The sequence below is a fragment of the Eubalaena glacialis genome, chromosome 3 (genome assembly GCF_028564815.1).
Source record: "Eubalaena glacialis isolate mEubGla1 chromosome 3, mEubGla1.1.hap2.+ XY, whole genome shotgun sequence".
NCBI classification, from domain to species: domain Eukaryota; kingdom Metazoa; phylum Chordata; class Mammalia; order Artiodactyla; family Balaenidae; genus Eubalaena; species Eubalaena glacialis.
In genome coordinates, this window is record NC_083718.1 from 141020418 (window position 1) to 141042451 (window position 22034).

A 22034-nucleotide genomic window follows, 5' to 3' on the forward strand; every position below is an offset into this window, starting at 1 on the left:
AGCAGTATTTCTCGGAGTGGTTTCTTCATTTCTAACAAGCTTCCAGTAATGCCAATTCTACTGGCCCACAGAACGTATTTTGCCTAGTGAGGGTTCAAAGCACCATCTAAATCTCCATTTTTAAAGGCCTTCTGTAAGCAGAGCCTCACCGTTCTTTCCACCCTTTTCTTCTCCTTCACACAATAACCTGTTCCAGCCAAACTGGATTCATCTGCTCTTTCCTGAACATGCCCTATGTACTAGTCTGGAAAGCTTTGAATCCCACCGTCTATGTGATCCATAGGTGCCCGTGCACGTCTCCGTGACAGCTCTTACCACACTGTATTGAAATACATATTTACACATCTCTCTCTACTTCCAAACTATTATTCTACTAATCATAAGCTACAATACACACTTTAGTAGTGATGACATTAGATTATTAATACTCAGTGGTATACCAAGAGGGCAGGGTTTGGGAATAGTCATGGTATTTGCTTCCTGGTGCTGCCATTACAAAGTACCACAAATTGGGTGGCTTTAAACAAGAGAAGTTTATTGTCTCGTGGTCCTGGAGGCTAGACATCTGAAATCAAGGTGTTGGCAGGGTTAGTTCCTTCTGGAGGCACTGAGGGAGAACCTGTCCCATGCCTCTCTCCTAGCTTCAGGCAGTTGCTGTCAATCCTTGATGTTCCTTGGCTTCTAGATGCACCTGCCCCTGTCATCCCATGGTGCTCTCTCTTTTGTGTCTACCCCTGTGTCTCTTTTCCTCTTCTTCATTCAGAGAAATAAGACACCATTAAGAAAATGAGGACACCAGTCATTGGATTAAGGGCCCACCCTACTCTAGTATGTCCTCATCTTAACTAGTTATATCTGCAACAATCCTATTTCCAAATAGGGTCACATTCTGAGGTTCTGAGAAGGACCTGAACTTCCCAGGGGGAATACTCTTCAACCCCAGTTGAATTGCTGGTACCTGGTGATAATAAGTAGACTAAGATGTGTTCAGGTTTTTAAATTCTCTACAGATAATGCTTGTACCTGGTGTAGACCACTCTCACTGTCCATCCCCTCCCCTTGGTATACCATTGTTAATATAATCTTACTTATGCTAATAAAATACTGTAGTCCCCTCTTATCTGTGGTTTCACTTTCTGTGGTTTCAGTTACCTACGGTCAACCATGGTCTGAAAATATTGAATGGAAAATTCCAGAAATAAACAATCCTTAAGTTTTAAATTGGGCACTGTTCTGAGTAGCGTGATGAAATCTCATGTCTTTCCACTCCATCCTGCCCAGGATCCCCAGCCATCGACATCGTCTGCTTCTGACATCCAACCATGGACATCATCATGGCTGTATGAAGCAGATGACCATGGTTTCAGGCATCCTTTGGGGTCTTGGAACATATCCCCCGAGGATAAGGGGGGAACTACTGTATGTTGTCATATCCATTTTATTTTCCCTGGAACACTACAGAATTTGTTTCTGAAGGCAAGTACTATGTTTCATTCATTTTTAAGTTTACCATGGCACTTAGTAGTTATTCAAGAAATGTTTGTTAAACTAAACTGTTGACCTGGAAGTTTGATGACTATTTCCCTGCCCAAATTATATGAATTAATTCCTTGAATCCCTACTTCACATCTATAATGAAGATATTAAAGGTAATTGGAGTCCTATAGCTGATATAGTTTTTAACATCTTTATTGGAGTATAATTGCTTTACAATGGTGTGTTAGTTTCTGCTTTATATCAAAGTGAACTATAGCTGATATTTTAAGATGAAGAATAATCCTATTTCATCCTATGAGATTAGGCTCTTGTATCAATAAAATGCAAAGCTATTTCCACTATTTTAAGTTCTAGTTTGTGCTGCATTAAGGGAAATATTTTCTCAACCAAGTAATATAAAGAAAATGGTGCCTTATTGAAAGAAAAAGGTGTGATACAACACCTTTATATAATTATGTTGTTGTAACATAAGATTATTATATTTTGAAGTAGACTCTATAAAGCACAAATTAGAGAGACCTTACTCTCCTCAGGAAAGCTCAACGTTTATTTTTTTAAAACCATGCTGTAATTTTTCGTAAAGGCAGTTTGTTTGATATCATTTGGAAAGTGATTGAAGAAAATAAGAAATATTCATTCATTTATCAAATATTTTATTGAATTTCTTACTATGTGTCAGTTTCTATTCCATATTCTTGGGATTTCTTTATTGCCGATTTTTACATAGTCATGTAAGAGTTTGCAGCTGATAAATGTGCCAAATGAAGAAGAAAATCTCCATCCTGAGAAATTTATAATTCAGAAAGTCACACCCCAAAGAAACTGTCACTTTGAAGATATCAGGATATTTCCAATCCTTGTTCTTTCTTCTTTTGACTTTCCGTGACAGGTCAGATATGGCAGAGTAATTTGAAAGTTTGAGGGCACTTATGACAATTTTGGGGGCATTCCACACTGTGTGGAGGAAAATGTTAGATATTAGAGACAGTGTACTGAACAGTTTATATCTTACATTTTAATGCTGATGGGTTTATGTAAATGGCTATTATAACAGTATGTCTCATTTATGTGGATACTATAAAAATATTTTTGTGGACATGTTCAAAATAACTTTGAAGTTAGAAATTTGTAGCTTTGTTGTCAAACTCAGCCTGAAATAACATGATTTCATAATTTTCTGAGCTCTGCCTGGTCTGATCAGGAAAGATTCATAGAGAATTCTGCTTAATTGACTGTTTGGGGACAGAATCACAAGGTGGTTCAACATTTCCTTGGGTAGAATGCATGTTGGAAGGGACATCTGGTCTAAGTAGTTTTGCTTCCATCCCTACCTCCAAAAGGAAGATGGCTTCAGACTCAGTCACCTTTTGCCTGTGAGGATGAGTTTTGCCACAGGGAGTAGCATCTGTTTTAGTGTTCATATAAATTATTTAGATTAACCTCATGCTTTCTCTAGGTCTTCAAATTAAATTTCAAGTAAATTACTAAAAATTCATAAGAATTCCTGTAGTCTTTATTACCGTGCAAAACCTAGGCTGAGAATGCTTCTTCTCTGTGTCCCAGTGCCTGGCATAGGGGCTGCATGGGAGAACCCAGTGTGGAGTGAAATAGGTCGATTTCCCTTGACTTCTAAGATGTTCTACCTCATCTTGCAGCAGACATGCATCCCTGACATTTTTGTGTAGGTAGATATGTTGTGTGTTGAACAATATTTTAAATATACTAGCTATTTGAGGCAAATATACACTGACTTATTTGGTGGGACAACCACTCAGTCATACATCCATATAATAACCTACGTGGGCTTCTCGGTAAATCACGTACTGTCTCACTCCAGTTTCTTCATCTGGGAAATGAAGGTTGAATTTCGATGGCTCCTGAGGTTCTTTCACCACTAAAATTCTTTCATCAAAATTTAACTTTTTATCTAATAACCTATATTAAATTACTGTTTCTGTAATTAGCATCACAGTTTGTCTTGAAAGAATTTTGATTCTCAAGATTTTCAAGTACATTGTAGTGATTATGAACACATATTTTGGAGTTGGACAAGCTTGGGTTCAAATCTTGACTCCGCATTTATCAAAAGCAAGTTGCCATACCTCTATCAGACTCAATTTTCTCATCTGTAAGTGGGGGTAATAATATCTACTTTATAGAGCTGTTGTCAGGATTAAATGAGATAATGTACTTATGCACTTAAGACGATACCTGGAACAGGTAGCTATTTTTCTTATGGTAAGCACACTGGAATTGAAATCATGATGAAGAAAAACACTATAAATATATTTGTTTAATTTCAGATTGAAGATAATGACTGCAGGAAAAGATTAAATAACTTTATTTATTAAGCTGTACTTCATATTTGCTGGAACTCTCTCATCTGGGTAAGAAAATGTCCATGGAGATGAGAACAGCCGTTACACATCAGAATGGCACTTGGATTGATAAACCATCACTTGCTGTTGCACTCTTCAAATTAGCAAATGAAAGAGCATCTTTTGGCAATGGAGTGATATTTATAAATTAAATTTATTGATACACATGGTCTTGGTTATTATTTTAATCTTCCTCTCTAGGTATTTTGTAAGAAAATATAAGTCTTGTGTTTACTTCTGTTTGTTAATGCTTTGATAAATCAGACATTTTTAGTATTCTATCAATGGCAAAAGTCTAATTACCTTATTGTATTCTGATTTATTTCTTTCCTTACTTTCTTTGCATCTGCAGCCCAACAAATGGGTCTCTGAAGAGATATATGTCATGATACAGTGTCAGTGAAATTAATCCTGATCAATTTTAAAGTTCACATTTTTATTTGATGACTTTCAAGGGAATCACTAAAACTGAGATTGACTTAGTCTCTTCTTTTGTTGGTTAAATATTGTTGTTTGAAAGCGGTGGAGCCAGAATTAAGAAAAGGGCCCTTCTTGTGCTCTCAACTCTCTTCCATTTCCAAAGAAAAGCTGCAGCAATTCCTCTTGTCTATGTGTAAGATGAGGCTAATAGGTCAAAAAGAACACAGAGGCTCTAACGGGCTTATAAATGTGGCATCTCATCAAGGCAAGAAGCCTAATTCTATCCAAAATGAGAGAATTTTGAGTGCTATTGAAAACCTACCCCTAGTCCTTTCAGTTGCTCCAAACGTTTTTATTTTTCACCGTAATTAAATTGTTGTCCCACATCTGTGTGGTGTTTTACAGCTAACATCTTGTCTGATCCTCTCAATTATTCAGAGAGGTAGCTGGGTGGCTCTCACCTTCCCCTCTTCTCTGGTAGGGACACTAGGACTCAGAGAAAGAAAGCCATTTGACCAAAATCACACAGCTAATACAATTTAGAGCGAGGATCTCTGATAGAGGGTTACATGTTCCTCATCTGAAAAACAAGAGAAAAGTTTTCACCCAAGTAAAGAAGAATATTGAGACTACATACTGTTTAATAATAAAGATAATTGAAAATGAAATTCTGGATAATATTTAGTGCTTATTTTCCATGCAAGAACATTTAAAACCCCTTATATAATTTGACACATAATTTTAAAGTTCAAGTACAAAGGACACAGCCTATAGTTGATTGAGAAAAACAAAGGGTATAGGGAAGGAATTTCTGTTTTCTTCCACAATTGAACCTTGCTGAGATTTCTACATGGCTAATATAAAATATATCTGTGTATAGCCTTCATACTGTTTATAATGATTTTTATCCTTTTATGTACTACTCCTGTATTTCTTATTTTTGAAATGTCATTTTTCTTTGTTCTGTATTTATTCACATAAAATAATTCCAAAAAGAGCAAAGAAATCTGGATGTCTCCAGAGCAATCTATAACATTGTATAGGAAAGCATCACATCCAAATATGTGTTGTTACTCAACATTGCAAAAGCATATTTAAACACATTCTTAAAAATTCTTGATTTTCATTTTAAACTTTATTTCATGCTAAGCATAAATAAATATTGAAGGAAATGGTCATTATGTAATGCAACAAATATTTGAAAATAATATAAATTTGGTGATGACCAGCATTTGATATGTAAAACTGGTGCCATTTATAGGGTGAGGGGAGAAATCTAAAAAGCACAGATATTTAGATTTTTCTACTTTCAAGTTTAAGAAGCTAGGTAAAGAAATGTTTCTATTACCACTGTCAGAACACCCTAATTATTTAGAACCTCCCCACTTTCTCTGCAAATCTCCCCTCCAGCATAACTACCAAAAATCAAATCTTGAGAGAACTTTGGCTAACTTTAAATCACATAGCTCATTGTTCTTGGAGCAAACCGATTTTATTTTTTCACCTTTTTTTTTAAATCCTTAATGTCAAGCAAACATTTATTTCAGGTGCAAAGCCTCAGGATTTGTTAGTGAAAACAGTGGCTGGGCTGTGCTAGCGCTTACTGCCCACTAAGTGGGTGGGAAAAGGGTGTTGTGACCCTCTTACCCTTCCCACCAGTCTCCCTAACAGCTTTGGCCTTAGGGTCAGCTCAATTTCCCCTCCACTGAGTGGCCATTACGGTGCCTGCTCCGTGATAAATGCTTTTTGTAAGAGACTGCATTGCCGGCAGCTAGCACTAGGGAAGTCTGCCACCCGGGCCAGCCAGACAAACTAACATGCTAGCCCGAGATGGGCCCGTTACCTAGCAACGTGCCTGGCCTCACCAAAATGAATAGACCCACAAACAAAAATGAAAAGGAGATAAAACGAGTAAAAGTACAAGGGGCGAGGAGGTTAATATTCCTCTATCAAATAACTTCGTTTTGGAGAATAGCATTTTAACCTTTTTTTCAAAGCCTAAGGTGGAGACATGTATTGGAAATTAAATTAGGCCACATTTGTATTTTTTTCAATGTTTTCTTTTATGCAGAATTTTCTGTCCCTCTCTCGCCATAATTTTCTAACTTTCTCTTTAAGTGGAAGGAGAAGCAGCAATGGAGGGGAACACAAGATGGATATATAATAAATATTTCACTTTTCCTACATCATCTTGCTGTGTGGCTTTGAGCAGGTAGCTTGAGTTCTCTGTTGCCCAATTTCCTCATCAATAAAAGAAGGTGGCAGAGGTAATTTATTAAATACAATGAGATGGTGATGTGTAATGTTTTTTTAATGCCAGCAAAAGACTTCTATTTTCCTTAAATTTGAACACAACCAACTCTTACACTACAATTTAAGATGTTATCTTATAGGTTAGTGAAGATTGTGCTCAATTAAATAAATGGCTTTTAGTTTTGAGGTTCAGGGTTGCCCCCAAATTACTAGGCCATTTTGATATTGTGTGTGTGTCTGGGTGTGTGTTTGTGTGTGTAATTTTGAGCCTCTACAAGACCCTTTAAAAGGTACTGTACAAGACCCTTTAAAAATACATACCAGTGTTTGTTAGGTAAAAATGAATGGATGAGTCCAGATTCATACAAAAAATGTTTCACAATTTTTTAGGGTCTCCCAGTCCAAGGAGTGGTATCTTGATAATCCCTACCATAACTGCCATAAACAGAAATATAATTGCAGGAGTATAAATGCATTATTCACAAATCTTTCAAGTCCCCCTCTTGTCGTCCTCCCAATCACTGGCCTCATCCAGGCCACCATCTCACATCTGGATTACTAGTTTAGCCTCCTAATTTCCATACTTCAAATCTTCTCCCCTGTAGTATACTCTCTGCCAAAGTTAGCTGCACAGTTTTCTGGAGTCCTTTGCTTAAAATCCTCATTTTGTTCCTTACTGCACAAACTCCCTTTCATGACTCATAAAACCCCTCACAATCTGTCTCATCCCAGACTACCATGCATCGTGAGTCCTACACTCACCCACAGAACTGCTCTCCGTTCCCCAGATGCACCAAGCTCACGAGCACCTTCCTGCCTCGGCAAATACTTGCCAGTACTTACGAATGTACTTCTCAAAGCCACACAGCAAGATGATGTAGGAAAAGTGAAATATTTATATATCCATCGTGTGTCCCCCCTCCAATGCTGCTTCTCCTTCCACTTTGAGAAAGTTAGAAAATTATGACGAGAGAGGGACAGAAAATTCTGCATAAAAGAAAGACACGTGCACACTGCTATATTTAAAATGGATAACCAACAAGGACCGACTGTATAGCACAGGGAACGCTGCTCAATATTATGTAACAACGTAATTGGGAAAAGAATTTGAAAAAACATAAATACATGTATATGTATAACTGAATCACTTTGTCGTACACCTGAAACTAACACAACATTGTTAATCAACTATACTCCAATATAAAAAAAAAAAGTTTTTTGATAATCACTTTGTCTCACCCCTAAGATGATAAGATTTTCTTGAGGGCAGGAAGTATACCTTAATTAGCTTTGCATCCCCTGTGCTGGGTATTTGCCATTATAGTAGGTGCTCAATGAAGGTTTGTTGCAAGAATGAATGAATGAATGATGTTTCTACGGCTGCCTGGGTTAACGAGCGATTTTGTTCCCTTTATGGTCTAGCATCTTTTCTCTTTAAAACAAATGTTTCACACGTAGTAAACTTTCCTCATGGGGCTTTTGGTTTTAGGATGTTCACAGATGCAAGTGTTCTTTTCTCCATCTTCTACTTCTATTGGAAAACCTTCATAAACTCTCTTTTATTACATGGACTGAACTTGGACACTTGAATTCCGGAGTTGCCTGGTAAACCCCTGTAAAGTGACTGTGCTATTTTTTGTCTCATGGCTGTTAGATTTAGCTTCACTGTAGATTGCCTGTAAACTTTACGGGGTTCAGTCTTTAAACCAGCACTCTGACTTGTCACCTACTTTTCTCTTGTGTTATAAGAATCAATATTATATTTTAAAATATAAAAATATGCTTATCTCCTTCAAAACTCTCATGTTGAGTACAAATCACTATTTTTAAAAGTAGTCACAAATTTGTGGCCTGACTATAGAATAAAATTCCAGGGAACTGCAGACTCCACATCGCATTGATCAATTGATATAGTATTAAAATTAAAAAAGGGCAGGGGAAGATCTTGAGAGCAGAACATAGACATGAGTGTTCTTCCAAACATAGAGAAGTCACTTCCCAGTGGACACCGGGGAGAAGATGAAACTTTTTGGTAAACTTAAAAGCCTGACAAATCTATTTTTCTTCTACCTTAAAGAGAGACAGACTGTACTTGTGGAAAGAAACATGGGCTTTGGAGCCAAACCAACCTGGAAACAAGCCTTGTTTTGCCATTTAACAAGACAGGTTAAACTGATCATGGTGCTTAACGTTTCTGACCCTCAGTTTCCTTATCTGTAAAATGGGAATCTTTCTTCCATAATTTGAAGAGGATAAAATGAGAGACCACATGTAAAAACACCAAGCACATTTGAGTATACAATCATTGCTCAGTAATCATTCTCCCTCCCTCTCAAAACTCTTTCATTTTGTTATTTTTGTTCCCATCTAATAAAACAAACCCCAGACACACCATCCTAACTCTGTCCCTGATGTTTTTCTTTTCTGTCAGCAGTATACTGCCTCCAGGGATGGGATTTTTCTTTGAGGCTCTGGCCCCCAAATAACCCTTTTTCCTCGGTTCCCTTTGAGATATGCTGGGATGTCAAAAAAAAAGAAAAAAAGAAAAAAGACCAAAGGACTCTATTGTGAGAGTGGGACATGAAGAGTAAAAGAAATGTATCAACAGTTGGCTCACAAAGCAGGTCTGTAACTTGGGACTTGAACCCTGGGCTGTTTGGCTCTCAAGCCTGTGCTTTTCGACAGCTGTCCCCCAAGACAAAGGATTGTTTGGGGACACGAAATTGGCACTGGAGAGGACACTGGCCTTGGATCAGCCATTGAATTTGAATTCCTCCTCAACCACAGATATTTAGTGATGCCTTCCATGGGCCTAACTTCCTATGTACTTGGTGCAGCAGTGACCAAGGCTGGCATGGCCTTCACCTTCGTGGACCTCACTGTCCCCTCGGTGTTCCCACTTGCCAGTGTCCTCATCCACAAAGTGGGGATAAAAGCCCCATTTCCCTCTGTTATGGAGGAAAGTGAAATAATATTGAGACTAGTGAGCATTTCATTTGTATGCTAAGGGCTTCATACACGTTATCTTATTTCACGCTCCCAATCACTTCGATGGTATTTTACATGTAAAGAACCGAGACCACTTGCCTGGGTCGGACCAGGGTGGAATCTGAAGCAGGTCTGTCTGCTGCCAATGCCCGTGCTCCTGACACTGAGCTAAGGAACAGGAAGCGGCTGGCAGAGCGCTGGGCACTCATCGTAGTGGTCAGCGCTCCCTGAGCTGGTCACCCCCTCTCTTCCTCCCTCCTCCCCTCTCTCCTCCTCTTCTTCCATGCTTTCCTTCCCATCCTCACTCTTAGGTGCCCTGGTAGTGAGAACACAGAAAAGAGAGAGAGAGAGAGAGAGAGTTGCAAAAGGGGCAGAAAGAAAAGACTGACACGATGCCCTTCACAGTTCCCAAGGTGGCCCCGTGGCCAGTACTTATATTCATGAAGTCCCCTTGAAATCAGTTTGGCTTTCCCAAACTTCGGCAGTTAAGATCTTATAATTATATTCGTGAGTTGTAAGTGGTTTTCATCTCTCTTCCTTTCTCAGTGTAGGCGTTTCAATTTGTTTCCTTGTCCCTCACTCCTTTTCTGTCATCTGCACACACCCGGGCCCATGATAGTGAACCATACACTCAGACTAATTATAAGGCTGTGACTCCATCCAAGGGCTTGGATGCTGCTGCTGTTTCCATCAGTGACTCAAGCAGAGCTCCAGGGGTTTATAACTCATTAGCATCTTGTTGGAAGTTTGGCCCGGCAATCAGGATCTCATTGTTCTGGATGCCGTACACATGTTTGCTCTAGAGAAAAACAACTTCAGAATCGCTTGCTCTCTTTCACTGATCACTGCTGATACGTCTTTTAGGTCTGGAGTTACCATGTATAGGTAACTTTGAAAAATGTCCTAGCAGCTGAGAATGAGAATGACTTAAATTTATAGGATAAATCTTGAAAAGAGAGCTCTTCGTGCCAAGAAATTATCTTGCATTTACCCTAATTGACTATTTTATTTACAACCCAATACAAGATTTCTGGGAACTGAATTAGTTACCACAAAAGAAAATGTAGACATGCAGTGCTTAAGCCTTGGAAATTATACACGCTGTCGCTATTGTCAGGGACAGAGGTACCAACATTTAATGAGCATCTTAGTTATATAACCATTATTTAATCCTCACAACAACCCTGCAGGTAAGTATTATTAGTCCCATTTTACAGATGAGAGAAATGGAGCCCAGCAAGATTAAGTAAGGTGCTTAAGACCACACAGCTAGGAAGTGGGATTCAGGCTCAGATGTGTGTGACTCCAAAGCCATTGCTGTTCACTGCACTGTATCTAGAGGGTAAAAAATTACAACAGTTGGTCTAAACAAGCTATTCACATTGGGGTGGAAGGGAGGGTCTGGTAAGTGATAAAACTGCTGCAGGGAATGATGATGGGAAATTAGAAGGTGTCCCAGGTAAACAAAGCATTGGGAAGCTTTGGTTGTAATCTCAGGGCAGGGGGTGGAGGGAAGAGTCCAGTCCAAGGTGGTAGGAAGGCCCGATAAGAGCAAGGCAGGGTGTTGGGGTCCTCAGCGGGTGATGGAGACCTGCTCCTCAGACCAAAGAGAATAACATTGGAATTGAGATTATGTAAGAGGTGCTAAGAGATGGCTAGTTGGAGGCCAAATTACCAAGAAGGTTGGCAGTGGCTACGGAGGATTCAAAGAACTCTAAGACCCACGGTTCCTATCCTCAAGGAACTCACAATGTGATGGGGTGAAAATATGCGTGCACTTTACACAGCAAAAACTTACAACGTAAGGCCATGTGAGCGAAGTGTCAAGACTGGCAAACTTGGTGTGTTTCCTCCCTCTCTCTCACCCATTTGTTCCAAAGATAGCGAGCAGCACTTAACAGTGCAAACAGGCCCTTCCTGACCTACCTCCTTGCCTTCCTCCCCAAGCTCCCTCTCACCATCCCTCCCCTCGGTATCACAGCTGCAGTGAACCACTCTGTCTCTGTTTGCCATCTTGGCACATGCCAGCCCCCGCCTGGAACACTCTGCCTGACTACTACCAGTCCCCACGTCCTAGCACAGTCCTCATTCCCAGGAAGCCTCCCCTGATCCTTACCTTGTCAGCTGGGGTCCTTGTCCATTATGACCATCTTTGCTCTCAGCTATAACTGTAAACTCTGTAAGGGTTGGGACCAACTTTATTTTGTTCACTGTGGTATTCTCACACATGGCACAACAACTAGCACAGAGTTGGCGCTCAATAAATATTTGTTGAATGAATGAATGAATGAATGAATGAATCATTCCATGGTCACTCAATGTCTAGTATAATTCTGGGAACTATTCAAAGAGCTAGGCATTATTCTAAGATGTTTACATGTATTAACTCCTTTAATCCTTACTACCACCCAGTGAGATGGGTGGTATTATCCCCATTTTACAGTTGAGAAATGAAGGTGCAGAACCTAGGCAGTCTGGCGCCAGAAACCTTACTCTTATCCCCTACACTATACTGCCCCAAGGTTAGTCCCAGGAATGAATATATTGGAACATGTGGGAATTACTGTGTTATTTTCCTGGAGTCATATCTCTTGAAATTACAGGATATATGAATTTTTTATTGGTTTAGGCCTTGAATGGGGTTTTTCATGTAAACTCTGCTACAAGAAGCTCTGATGCTGATAAAGTCATGGACCAGTATCATCAATGTCACTTTTATTATTTTTTTATTATTTTTTAACATTTTTATTGGAGTATAATTGCTTTACAATGGTGTGTTAGTTTCTGCTTTATAACAAAGTGCATCAGCTATACATATACATATATCCCCATATCTCCTCTCTCTTGCGTCTCCCTCCCACCCTCCCTATCCCACCCCTCCAGGTGGTCACAAAGCACAGAGCTGATCTCCCTGTGCTATGTGGCTGCTTCCCACTAGCTATCTATTTTACATTTGGTAGTGTATATATGTCCATGCCACTCTCTCACTTTGTCCCAGCTTATCCTTCCACCTCCCCGTGTCCTCAAGTCCATTCTCTACGTCTGCGTCTTTATTCCTGTCCTGCACCTAGGTTCTTCAGAACCATTTATATTTTCTTTTTTTTTTTTTTAGATTCCATATATAAGTGTTAGCATACAGTATTTGTTTTTCTCTTTTTGACTTACTTCACTCTGTATGACAGACTCTACCTCCATCCTCCTCACTACAAATAACTCCATTTCGTTTCTTTTTATGGCTGAGTAATATTCCATTGTATATATGTGCCACATCTTCTTTATCCATTCATCTGTCGACGGACACTTAGGTTGCTTCCATATCCTGGCTATTGTAAATCGAGCTGCAATGAACATTGTGGTACATAACTCTTTTTGAATTATGGTTTTCTCAGGGTATATGCCCAGTAGTGGGATTGCTGGGTCATATGGTAGCTCTATTTTTAGTTTTTTAAGGAACCTCCATACTGTTCTCCATAGTGGCTGTATCAATTTACATTCCCACCAACAGTGCAAGAGGGTTCCCTTTTCTCTACACCCTCTCCAGCATTTGTTTGTAGATTTTTCGATGATGGCCATTCTGACTGGTGTGGGGTGATACCTCATTGTAATTTTGATTTGCATTTCTCTAATGATTAGTGATGTTGAGCATTTTTTCATGTGTTTGTTGGCAATCTGTATATCTTCTTTGGAGAAATGTCTGTTTAGGTCTGCCCATATTGGATTGGGTTGTTTGTTTCTTTGATATTGAGCTGCATGAGCTGCTTGTATATTTTGGAGATTAATCCTTTGTCAGTTGCTTCATTTACAAATATTTTCTCCCATTCTGAGGGTTGTCTTTTTGTCTTGTTTATGGTTTCCTTGCTGTGCAAAAGCTTTTAAGTTTCATTAGGTCCCATTTGTTTATTTGTGTTTTTATTTCCATTTCTCTAGGAGGTGGGTCAAAAAGGATCTTGCTGTGATTTATGTCATGGAGTGTTCTGCCTATGTTTTCCTCTAAGAGTTTGATAGTGTCTGGACTTACATTTAGGTCTTTAATCCATTTTGAGTTTATTTTTGTGTATGGTGTTAGGGAGTGTTCTAATTTCATTCTTTTCCATGTAGCTGTCCAGTTTTCCCAGCACCACTTATTGAAGAGGCTGTCTTTTCTCCATTGTATATTCTTGCCTCCTTTACCAAAAATAAGGTGACCATAGGTGCGCGGGTTTATCTCTGGGCTTTCTATCCTGTTCCATTGATCTATATTTCTGTTTTTGTGCCAGTACTATACTGTCTTGATTACTGTAGCTTTGTAGTATAGTCTGAAGTCAGGGAGCCTGATTCCTCCAGCCTGTTTTTCTTTCTATTCGGGGTCTTTTGTGTTTCTATACAAATTGTGAAATTTTTTGTTCTAGTTCTGTGAAGAATTCCTTTGGTAGTTTGATAGGGATTGCATTGAATCTGTAGATTGCTTTGGGTAGTATAGTCATTTTCACAATGTTGATTCTTCCAAACCAAGAACATGGTATATCTCCATCTCTTTGTATCATCTTTAATTTCTTTCATCAGTGTCTTATAGTTTCCTGCATACAGGTCTTTTGTCTCCTTAGGTAGGTTTATCCCTAGGTATTTTATTATTTTGTTGCAAAGATAAATGGGAGTGTTTCCTTAATTTCTCTTTCAGATTTTTCATCATTAGTGTATAAGGATGCAAGAGATTTCTGTGCATTAATTTTGTATGCTGCTACTTTACCAAATTCATTGATTAGCTCTAGTAGTTTTCTGGTAGCATCTTTAGGATTCTCTATGTATAGTATCATGTCATCTGCAAACAGTGACAGCTTTACTTCTTCTTTTCCAATTTGGATTCCTTTTATTTCTTTTTCTTCTCTGATTGCTCTGGCTAAAACTTCCAAAACTATGTTGAATAATAGTGGTGAGAGTGGGCAACCTTGTCTTGTTCCTGATCTTAGTGGAAATGGTTTCAGTTTTTCACCATTGAGGACGATGTTGGCTGTGGGTTTGTCATATATGGCCTTTATTATGTTGAGGAAAGTTCCCTTATGCCTACTTTCTGCAGGGTTTTTATCATAAGTGGGTGTTGAATTTTGTTGAAAGCTTTCTCTGCATCTATTGAGATGATCATATGGTTTTTCTCCTTCAATTTGTTAATATGGTGTATCACGTTGATTGATTTGCATATATTGAAGAATCCTTGCATTTCTGGTATAAACCCCACTTGATCATAGTGTATGATCTTTTTAATGTGCTGTTGGATTCTGTTTGCTAGTATTTTGTTGAGGATTTTTGCATCTATGTTCATCAGTGATATTGGCCTGTAGTTTTCTTTCTTTGTGACATCTTTGTCTGGTTTTGGTATCAGAGTGATGGTGGCCTCGTAGAATGAGTTTGGGAGTGTTCCTCCCTCTGCTATATTCTGGAAGAGTTTGAGAAGGATAGGTGTTAGCTCTTCTCTAAATGTTTGATAGCAGTCGCCTGTGAAGCCATCTGGTCCTGGGCTTTTGTTTGTTGGAAGGTTTTTAATCACAGTTTCAATTTCAGTACTTGTATGGTCTGTTTATATTTTCTATTTCTTCCTGGTTCAGTCTCGAAATGTTGTGCTTTTCTAAGAATTTGTCCATTTCTTCCAGGTTGTCCATTTTATTGGTATATAGTTGTTTATATTAATCTCACATGATCCTTTGTATTTCTGCAGTGTCAGTTGTTACTTCTCTTTTTTCATTTCTAATTCTATTGATCTGAGTCTTCTCCCTTTTGTTCTTGATGAGTATGGCTAATGGTTTATCAATTTTGTTTATCTTCTCAAAGAACAAGCTTTTAGTTTTATTGACCTTTGTTATTATTTCCTTCATTTCTTTTTCATTTATTTCTGATCTGGTCTTTATGATTTCTTTCCTTCTGCTAACTTTTGGGTTTTTTTGTTCTTCTTTCTCTAATTGCTTTAGGTGTAAGGTTAGGTTGTTTATTTGAGATGTGTCTTGCTTCTTGAGGTAGGATTGTATTGCTATAACTTCCCTCTTAGAACTGCTTTTGCTGCATCCCGTAGGTTTTAGGTCATCGTGTTTTCATTGTCATTTGTTTCTAGGTATTTTTTGATTTTCTCTTTGATTTCTTCAGTGATCTCTTGGTTATTAAGTAGTGTATTGTTTAGCCTCCATTTGTTTGGTTTTTTTTGTAATCTAAAACTATAATTTATTTCAAAATATTTCATATGTTTGATAGTGCATGAATTTTAGCCACTATCATATAAAATGAGGAGCCATATCATATAAAAATCTAGGACAATATTGTTAAAAATACGGTTTTGAAACACACCAACTAGAACATCACAGACCAAATATATCTTAAGCAATCAGAGAAAAATATGTTAAAATGTTAAATGTTTGTGAGTAGTATTATTTCCTCATTATTCATCATTTGATATTAATTAAAAGTCATCGCCATTTATAGAATTACAGTACTATATACAGAAAGGCTGCATTTTTCTATAATTTGTATTTTCTAAAAAAAGTTTCTACAACGCACATGATATAGTATAATTACACTTATATATTACTAAGTGTAATTAAACTACAATTTAAAAGCTTATATATCATTTATATCTTGGGCCACATAAACAGCAGAGAATTTTGGATTTTATTGGGTTGGCATTTGTTTGTATTTTTTACAGATTTTTTCCTGTAATTGATATCTAGTCTCATAGCATTGTGGTCGGAAATGATACTTGATACGATTTCAATTTTCTTAAATTTACCAAGGCTTGATTTGTGACCCAAATATGATCTATCCTGGAGAATGTTCCATGAGCACTTGAGAAGAAAGTGTATTCTGTTGGTTTTGGATGGAATGTCCTATAAATATCAATTAAGTCCATCTTGTTTAATGTATCATTTAAAGCTTAACTATTTCTTTTCCCATATTAGGGAAGTTTTCAAGTATAATCTCTTCAAATATTTTCTCAGTCTCTTTCTTTTTCTCTTCTTCCTCTGGGACCCCTGTAATTGGAATGTTGGTGTGTTTAATGTTGTCCCAGAGGTCTCTGAGACAGTCCTCAATTCTTTTCATTCTTTTTTCTTTATCCTGCTCTCCAGTAGTTATTTCCACTATTTTATCTTCCAGGTCACTTATCCGTTCTTCTCCCTCAGTTATTCTGCTGTTGGTTCCTTCTAGAGAATTTTTAACTTCATTTATTGTGTTGTTCATCATTGTTTGTTTGCTCTTTAGTTCTTCTCAGTCCTTGTTAAATGTTTCTTGTATTTTCTCCATTCTATTTCCAAGATTTTGGATCATCTTTACTATCATTACTCTGAATTCTTTTTCAGGTAGACTGCCTATTTCCTCTTCATTTGTTTGGTCTTGTGGGTTTTACCTTGCTCCTTCACCTGCTGTGTGTTTCTCTGTCTTCTCATTTTGCTTAACTTACTGTGTTTGGGGTCTCCTTTTAGCAGGCTGCAGGTTTGTAGTTCCTGTTGTTTTTGGTGTCTGCTCCCAGTGGCTAAGGTTGGTTCAGTGGGTTGTGTAGGCTTCCTGGTGGAGGGGAGTAGTGCCTGTGTTCTGGTGGATGAGGCTGGATCTTGTCTTTCTGGTGGGCAGGACCGTGTCTGGTGGTGTGTTTTGGGGTGTCTGTGACCTTATGATTTTAGGCAGCCTCTCTGCTAATGGGTGGGGTTGTGTTCCTGTCTTGCTAGTTGTTTGGCATAGGGTGTCCAGCAATGCAGCTTGCTGGTCGTTGAGTGGAGCTGGGTCTTAGCATTGCGATGGAGATCCCTGGGAGAGCTTTTGCTGTTTGATATTATGTGGAGCCTGGAGGTCTCTGGTGGACCAATGTCCCGAACTGGGCTCTCCCACCTCAGAGGCACAGGCCTGACACCTGGTTGGAGCACTAAGACCCTGTCAGCTACACAGCTCAGAAGAAAAGGGAGAAAAGAAAAAATAAAAGAAAGAAAGAAAATAAATCATAAAATAAATAGTTATTAAAATAAAAAAATTAAAAAATATATTACTAAAATTAAAAAATAACAATGTAATTTTAAAAAGATTAAAAAATAAAATAAAAAATAAAGAATAATTATTAAAAATTTAAAAAAATTAAAAAGTAATGAAAAAGGAACAAAAAAAAAAAAGAAGAGAGCAACCAAACCAAAAAACAAATCCACCAATGATAACAAGTGCTTAAAACTATACAAAAACAAACAAACAAACAAACAAAAATGGACAGTTGGAACCCTAGGACAAATGGTAAAAGTAAAGCTATACAGACAAAATCACACAAAGAAGCATACACATACACACTCACAAAAAGAGAAAAAGGAAAAATATATGTATATTGTTGCTCCCAAAGTCCACCACCTCCATTCCGGGATGATTCATTGTCTATTCAGGTATTCCACAGATGCAGGTACATCAAGTTGAGTGTGGAGATTTAATCCTCTGCTCCTAAGGCTGCTGGGGGAGAAACTTCCCTTTCTCTTCTTTGTTCGCACAGCTCCTGGGGTTCAGCTTTGGATTTGGCCCTGCCTCTGCGTGTAGGCCGCCTGAGGGTGTCTGTTCTTCACCCAGACAGGATGGGGTTAATGTAGCAGCTGTTTTGGGGGCTCTGGCTCACTCACGCTGCGGGGAGGGAGGGGTACGGATGCGAGGCGAGCCTGCGGCGGCAGAGGCTGACGTGACGTTGCACCAGCCTGAGGCGCGCTGTGTGTTCTCCCGGGGAAGTTGTCCCTGGATCACGGGACCCTGGCGGTAGTGGGCTAAACAGGCTCCCGGGAGGGGAGGTGTGGATAGTGACCTGTGCTTGCTCACAGGCTTCTTGGTGGCTGCAGTAGCATCCTTAGCATTTCATGCCCGTCTCTGGGGTCTGCGCTGGTAGCTGAGGCTCGCGCCCATCTCTGGAGCTCGTTTAGGCGGTGCTCTGAATCCCCTCTCCTCGCGCACCCCGAAACAATGGTCTCTTGACTCAGGCAGTTCCAGACTTTTTCCCGGACTCCCTCCCGGCTAGCTGTGGTGCGCTAGCCCCCTTCAGGCTGCGTTCACGCCGCCAACCCCAGTCCTCTCCCTGGGATCCTACCGAAGCCCGAGCCTCAGCTCCCAGCCCCCGCCCACCCCGGCGGCTGAGCAGACAAGCCTCTCGGGCTGGTGAGTGCTGCTCGGCGCCGATCCTCTGTGCCGGAATCTCTCCGCTTTGCCCTCTGCACCCCTGTGGCTGCGCTCTCCTCCGTGGCTCCGAAGCTTCCCCCCTCCGCCACCCCCAGTCTCCACCCGTGAAGGGGCTTCTAGTGTGTGGAAACCTTTCCTCCTTCACAGCTCCCTCCCACTGGTGCAGGTCCTGTCCCTATTCTTTTGTCTCTGTTTTTTCTTTTTTCTTTTGCCCTACCCAGGTACGTGGGGAGTTTCTTGCCTTTTGGGAAGTCTGAGGTCTTCTGCCAGTGTTCAGCAGGTGTTCCGTAGGAGTTGTTCCACATGTAGATGTATTTCTGATGTATTTGTGGGGAGGAAAGTGATCTCCACGTCTTATTCCTCTGCCATCTTGAAGGTCTCTCCCTGTGTCACTTTTAAACAGGAAGGGAAACCAGAGGGACTTCCAGAAATATAAGGGAGTTTCAAGGAGGCTGGGGTCCTCTCTCTGAAAGATCAATGAAGAGGCCACATCTGACTGTGAGTGTGTAGGTTAACAAACTAGTTGGAAGCATTGCTACTAAATATCACTTATAAGTAACATCTGCTTTAATTCACATCCTTTCAGAAAGTAACAACATATTAGCAAGCTCTGGTAATTGAGCCCCTAACACCTGCAGGTGAGAAAACACAGATGGAATCACTGCACTAACAGGAGATTTTTTACATGGGAACTGGGCAAAGTAGAAAGGAGGGGTTAAAATAACACGGCTCTTCCCAGCTATCGTGTTCATGATTGCTGCAGAAAAAAACATCCCCCGAAAAGGCACTGAGGCTGCCTCTAGATCTAACACTTCACTGCTTGCTTGATGCCATGTCAATAACAGGAGCTTTGCCCGTGGGGCCCATACTGAATTGTATTCCTTAACCATGTGTGCTGCTTGGCTCTTTTGTTATGTTGAGCCACCAAAGCCTACCGAGCAGCCCCTGGGTGCCAGGCACTGAGCAAGTCCAGTAGATGCTGTTGGCACCCCACTCATATCTCTTGGCACTCACCTCCATGTTCTGAAGGTTGCTTATAGCAAGCACCTAGGACTCTGTCTGAGGGCTTTTTAAGGTCCCAGTAGCATATTTGGTCTGGGAGGAGACCAAGCCAGAAATTCTGGAGAACTCATACCCCCAGGAGCAGCCCTCAACCAACAACAGATGGGAAGTTGGTGGATAAATGCCCCAGCTTCCCCACCCCTTAGTGGGACAACACTGGGACATATTCTACACTGTCCCCGAAGTTCTCCAGAGGAATTGGTATCTTGCTTGATAAGGCCCTTCTTATTAGCTTCTTTCCCTCTGCTGTTTCCCCTCCCCAATACCCTCCGAGTGTTCTCTGGGACCATTTCCCAAATAAACTACTTGTACTGGAATGCTTGTCTGAGAGGCTCCTGCTGGGGAAATCCAAACTAAGAAGCTAGGCCCTGGGCATATAGAAGTAATCAAGACAGTGTCTGCCTTCAAGATGTTCACAGGCTAGAAGATGAGAAAAACCCAATAAGTCAGTGATATAAAAGTATACAAAATGCACACCTAGGGGGTTATGGGATGTAGAGAAGAATCACAGAAGACTCACAGGAGTGTGGAGGGCTTGGTGTGGCGCAATCAGAGAGAGCTTGCAGGAGGAGGGCAAGCTGTGTTAATTGCTTGCTTCAGTGATAAGTATCATGCTGTACCCAGTTTCATATTTGTAGAATAAGTGACCTTTAAAATGACGTTTGTGTATCTATACAGTTACAGAAACACCATAAAATGGAATTTTCTCTAAGCCAGGGTCTTAGATCCCTAATGGTTTATATTCTGAGAAAATACTTCTATAACATATGTGTGTTGGTTTGTATCATTCCTGTGCACCTGGGTTCCTGTATGCACATCACCCCATGGGCAGTGTGGCCTGCAGTCAGGGTGAACAAGCTCCCTGGCATTCCTGCTCTGAAAGCCTTTGGTACGTGTACATTTCCCAGAGCATGTCAGGATTTATTTGTTTCTCTTTTGCTCCCTGATGCCCACCACATGTCCTTGGTGGTGGTCCCCATTATCTTCCTGTGCTGACATGAAAACAATTCGTCATCGTATACTTTTTTGTGCCTACCTTTTCAAAGGTTGCCTCTAAACTCTAAGCTCCATGAAGGCAGGGAGCTTTCTGTTTTGGTCACCAATGTATACCCAGTACAACACAGTGCCTGCCACATAATGGGTGTCAGTCAATGTGTTGAATGAATGGATTGTTGGATTACATGACTAGGAGCTCCTTATAGAGAAAGTCAGTGGCTTATGAATCATATCACAGCACTTGGCCCAGCATCTGGTAAACACCATTAGAAGTTCATCAAACAAATTATTTTTTACAAGCTCAGCATTAAAGAATAGCCTGTAATAGTGACAGAAGGGAATTAGAGCAGAATGTTTAGTACCCTTTATATTTCTCTCTTCTTGGTTGCCACTTTCCCTCAAATAGAAAATCACTTCCATAATTGCAAGTGGTCATCAATCACAGTGCTTCTACGTCAATCACCCTTCCTACTTCTCAGTTGTCTTGGGCAGCTCCCAGAAGTTCTTTCAGTTGCATCTCAGAGGCTCAGAAGATGGCTAGGACTGAAAGCCAAGTTCAAGTTGAATAAAGCAGCCACTGCCAGTGTAATTACGCAAATGAGAGCCTGGCTAGACTGCCAAGGGTTAGCCTCTCGATTCCTCTCACAAGTCCAGTTTTGACAGGTGGTCAGGTTACTTTCAAAAAGGAGATAATCTTTCTTCAAAGTGAGTTGCTAAATATCCAAAAGAGAAGCCATACAAGAAAGCTAGTTCCCAGGACCTGTGAAAGCAGCGTGCTTGCATCCATACCAGCTGTAACTTGGGTCCTCTCTTGGCAGGACTTCCATCAGAGTAGAAGCTTTCTGAGGAGATGCTTTAATCTCCCGTAAGAAGCTCTGTGTTGCTGGAGGATCACAAACCTTGGTCACAAGCTGGAAGATCGTTTATTCCAAATCCTGGCCTCCCAGCTGATCCTTAAGTAAACTCTCTAAGAATAGTCCTGGCTTTATGATAAGGACTTTTGACATTTGGTTTTAAGCCTGTCCCAATGGTGAAAAACAATGATAACACCAACAATAATAATGATGACTATTTATTGAGCTGTATGTGTATTACCTCATTTAATTCACAAAACATCCCCAGGAGTTAAGTACTATTATTATTCACATTTTACAGGTGAGGAAACTGCTGCTTAAAAAAATTAAGTAATTTGTCCAAGACCACATAGCTAGTAAGTGGTAGGGCTAGGACTTAAAACCAGACACTTGTTTCCAGAACCTTCAGCTCTTGGGCCCACAATCAGGACATGAAAGA